The sequence below is a fragment of the Macaca nemestrina genome, chromosome 11 (assembly GCF_043159975.1).
Source record: "Macaca nemestrina isolate mMacNem1 chromosome 11, mMacNem.hap1, whole genome shotgun sequence".
In the NCBI taxonomy this organism is placed as follows: domain Eukaryota; kingdom Metazoa; phylum Chordata; class Mammalia; order Primates; family Cercopithecidae; genus Macaca; species Macaca nemestrina.
Genome location: NC_092135.1, coordinates 125810131 through 125815259, shown reverse-complemented (window position 1 = coordinate 125815259; position 5129 = coordinate 125810131).

Genomic DNA, 5129 nt, shown 5'->3' with positions numbered 1-5129 from the left:
CATGCAGATGGTGTGGAACCAAACCATGAGAAAACTCCAGCCATCCTGGAGTTGGTATTCACCATTTGTGGGGAGAAACACTAACTGGACGGACCCTATTGCTTGGCTTAAATTCTTGTTTGATCTTACCAAAGAAGTCAACGCATGGGACCTTTTTGTCAAAAGATCCATTTTGTTTCTTCTTATAATAAGTGTATTTCTGTTTAAGTTATAGTTCTCCAAGAGAATTACAAGGTTTATTCCATTTCTAAGGGCTTGTCTTCAACTCTGATAACAGCATTATTCACAAGTTATGATTTGATAGTATTATTATTTAATTTTTTATGATTATTTTCCATGTTGTGCTCTGAGTTTTGCTGTTGAAAGTCTACCTCAAGAATAGCTCCAGACCCTCTTGCATATTTGCAGAATGACACTCAGGTCATTTCCCAGTGGCCTGGGAGAGGCAGGGAGCCTTCTCTCCACCACCATATAGAGGTGTTAATGCATCTATGGGCCAGGTGCAGTGGCTCACTCCTGTAATCCCAGCAATTTGGGAGGCCAAGGTGGGAGTTTTGCTTGAGGCCAGAGGTTCAAGACCAGCCAGGGCAACACAGTGAGACCTGACTCTACTAAAAAATTAAAAAATTAGCTGGGCAGCATGGTGTGTGCCTGTAGTCTCAGCTACTTGGGAGGTCATGGGGGGAGGATGGGTTGAGCACAGGAGTCAGAGGCCACAGTGAGCTATAATTGCACCACTGCACTCTAGCCTGGGCAACAGAGTAAGACTCTCATCCCCCTCTCCCAAAAAACAGCACCTGTGTGATGTCTGTCTAAAATAGGAACACTTAAAGGAGGTTTCTAGAAGTATTAGAAATAAGAAAACACTGATGGAGGGAGTGGAATGAAACACCTGTTTTTTGTTTGTTTGTTTGTTTTGAGACAGAGTCTCGCTCTCTCACCCAGCCTGGAATGCAGTGGCGTGATCTTGGCTCACTGCAAACTCCGCCTCCTGGGTTCAAGCCATTCTCCTGCCTCAGGCTCCTGAATAGGTGGGACTACGGGTGCGCACCACCATGCCTGGTTAATTTTTATATTTTTAGTAGAGATGGGGTTTCACCATATTGGCCAGGCTGGTCTCAAATTCTTGACTTCAGGTGATCTGCCTGCCTCGGCCTCCCAAAGAGCTGAGATTACAGATGTGAACCATCATGCCAACCAAAACACCTAATTTTTAAATGGCAGCAATTGTGCTACATAAAATGTGTCAACATTTTAAAGAGTTTTTAACATTTTTTTGATGAATTCTGCTGAAAATTATCTGAACATACCTGTTTTTCGAAACTTCAAGAAGGGATGCATTGAGCAGTCTGACAGTGAGAATAAAGAATGCTGAGTCAAGATTTATATCAGGGCTGGCAGCTGTGGCTCATACCTGTCATCCCAGCAATTTGGGAAGCTGAGGTGAGAGGATAATTTGAGGGTCGGAGTATGAGACCATCTTGGCCAACATAGCAAGACCCTGTCTCTAAAACAAATCAAAAAAATCTTTAATTGCATTTTGATATGGTTTGGATCTGTGTCCCCACCAAATCTCATGTTGAAGTGTAATCCCCAGTGTTAGAGGTGGGGCTGGCTGGCAGGTGACTGGATCATGGGAGTGAATCCTTCATGAATGGTTTAGCACCATCCCCTCAGTGCTGTTCTCATGACAGCGAGTTATCGCAAGATCTGGTTGTTTAAAAGTGGGTAGCACCTCCTCGCTCTCTCTTTCTCCTGCTTTGGCCATGTGAAGATGCCTGCTCCCACTTTGCCTTCTGCCATGAGTAAAAGCTCCCTGAGGACTCCCAGAAGCAGATGCTGCCATGCTTCCTATATAGCCTGTGAGCCAATTAAACGCCTTTTCTTACAAATTACCTAGTCTTAGGTGTTTCTTCATAGCAATGTGATAATGGACTAATATGTTTCTCAACTATACTTCTCTCCAAATCCCCAAATTCATTCACTGGACTAAGATCCAGCCCAAGAACCAATGCACTCACTTAGTGGAGAAAACGGGTAACATTCCTACTTACATTGAAGGCAAGGAAGGAATGGCTGCTATTCTTCTTTTTTTTGATAGAATCTTGCTCTGTCACCCAGGCTGGGGTGCAATGATACAATCTCAGCTCACTGCAACCTCTGCCTCCCGGGTTCAAGCAATTCTCCTGCCTTAGCCTCCTGAGTAGCGGGGATTATAGGCGCCCGCCACCCTGCCCAGATAATTTTTGTATGTTTAGTAGAGACGGGGTTTCACCATGTTGGTCAGGCTGGTCTCAAACTCCTGGTCTCAGGTCATCCGCCTGTCTCAGCCTCCCAAAGTGTTGGGATTACAGGTGTGAACCACCTCGCACTCAGTCCATTATCCTTCTTTTTTAACGTATTATACTGGAGGTGTTAGGCATCACAATTCGACAAACAAGAAAAATCAGAAGTCAAAAATTGGAAAGGAGGCCAGGTGCAGGGGCTCACGCCTGTAATCCCAACACTTTGGGAGGCTGAGGCGGACAGATCACATGAGGCCAGGAATTGTAGGCAAGCCTGGGAAACATGGTGAAACCCCGTATGTACTAAAACCAACAAAATTAGCCGAGTGTGGTGCATGCCTGTAATCCCAGTCACTCGGTGGCTGAAGCATAAGAATCACTTAACCCGGGAGGCAGAGGTTGCAGTGAGTTGAGATTGTGCCACTGCACTCCTGCCTGAGCGACAGAGTGAGACCCAAAGGGGACAAAAAAATGCATTATGATTCATTCCCATATTCACCTATAACAAAATTAACTGCTAAAAAATGAGGAAGATCTTTAGTGACACAGAACTCTAAGAGCTCTATTATCAAGTGGAAAAAAGTCAAGCACCAAAGTAATAATGAATGCAGCAACTCGGCATTTGTATAAAAAGGAGAAAAACACCTGTATTGGCTTACATATGCATATAACTTTTCTAACAAGACAAATGAGGCCAGGCACGGTGGCTCATGCCTGTAATCCTAGCACTTTGGGAGGCTGAGGCAGGTGGATTGCTTGAGTTCAGGTATTCGAGACCAGTCTGGGCAACATGGTAAAACCCTGTCTCTACAAAAAATACAAAAATTAGCTGGGCATGGTGGCTTGCACCTGTACTCCCAGCTACTTGAGGAGGATGAGAAAGGAGGATCGCTTGAGCCTGGAGGTGGAGGTTGCAGTGAGTTGAGATCACGCCACTGCACTCCAGCCTGGGTGACAGAGTGAGACCCTGTCTAGAACAAACGAACCAACAATCAAACAAATAAATCAATAAACAAATGAAACTCATACCAATGATTGTCCGCTGTGGAGTAATGGGAAATGGGAGGGAGACATCACATTCTCTGGCATCTGATGCTTGCACCAAATGAATAACCCACCAGTAAATTAAAATACTACTTTTACAAAAAAGCATTTAACCTCTTGGGAAATAAATCTGCATTGAAGAATAAGGAGCTGGAGATTTGCTATGCAACCATTATAGTGGTTTTATATTTTTGGTAATGTGAATGAATTACTGAATGTGCATTTATAATTAAAAGGAACAAACAACAGAAGAAAAAAATAAGTAGGCCTGGTCAGACACCATGGCTTATGCCTGAAATCCCAGCACTTTGGGAGGCTAAGGTGGGAGGATCGCTTGAGCTCAGGAGTTCAAGACCACCCTGGGCAACATAGTGAGACTCTGTCTCAAAAACATTAATAATAATAATTAGACCTGATACTGAAAAATTAAATTAAAATTTTTTATTTGGTATCTCATTAATGAAAAAAAATTTTTTAAATAACGACCCCTCATATAAGCACCAGTCACTTTGGGGTGTCATTTGATGATCAATCCCAACTGTGATTCCTCAGTCAGGAAAGAGCCTCATAGGCATATGAAACTGGTTCAAAGTCAAGCACGCAGGAAATAGTGAAGGTGCAATTTGAATTCAAGTATGTCTGACCACTGTGGTCTTTCTATGATACCACCTTGCTCTATACTCAACACAGGAGAGTATTGTATCCATTCATGAAAGATAAAATCCAGAGCGGGGTCCCTATTTCCCCGGTCCATGGACTGGTACTGGTCGGTGGCCTGTTAGGAACTGGGCCGCACAGCAGGAGGTGAGCGGCAGGTGAGTGAGCAAAGCTTCATCTGTATTTACAGCTGCTCCCCATCGCTCACATTACCACTTGAGCTCTGCCTCCTGTCAGATCAGCGGAGGCATTAGATTCTCATAGGAGTGGGAACGCTGCTGTGAGCAGTGCGTGCTGGGATCTAGGTTGCATGCTCCTTATGAGAATCTAATATCTGATGTCTGTCACTGTCTCCTATCACTCCCAGATGGTACCATTTAGTTGCAGGAAAACAAGCTCAGGGCTCCCACTAGTTCTACATTATGGTGAATTCCATAATTATTTCATTATATATTACAATGAAATAGTAATAGAAATACAGTGCCCAAGGCCAGGCACAGTGGCTTACGCCTGTAATCCCAGCACTTTGGGAGGCCGAGGCAGACAGATCACTTGAGGTCAGGAGTTTGAGGCCAGCCTGCCCAACATGGTGAAACACCATCTCTACTAAAAATACAAAAATTAGCCTAGCATGGTGGCGGGCACCTGTAATCCCAGCTACTCGGGAGGCTGAGGTACGAGAAGTGCTTGAACCTGGGAGGCAGAGGTTGCAGTGAGCCAAGATCGTGCCACTGCACTCTAGCCTGTGTGACAGAGTGAGACTCTGTCTGAAAAAAAAGAAAAAAGAAAAGAAATACAGTGCACATTAAATGCAATGTGCTTGAATCATCCTGAAACCATCTCCTCTACCCAGTCTGTGGAAAAATTGTCCTCCACAAAACCAGTCCCTGGTGCCAAAAAGTTTGGGGACCACTAACCAGCAAAATGTCAACTTATAGGATTGCAGGGAAATTAAGTGTTGTGAATTTTAAAGTATATTTTAGAATAACTCAGGAGTAGCTAGAAAACATTTTGATCTAAAGGATTTTTATATTTCAAAAGTTTCTTACATAACTGCCCTTTACTGGGCACCATAAAATCAGTGACAGTTGGCGAGGTGTGGTGGTTCATGCCTGCAATCCCAGCACTTTGAGAGGCGAAGGC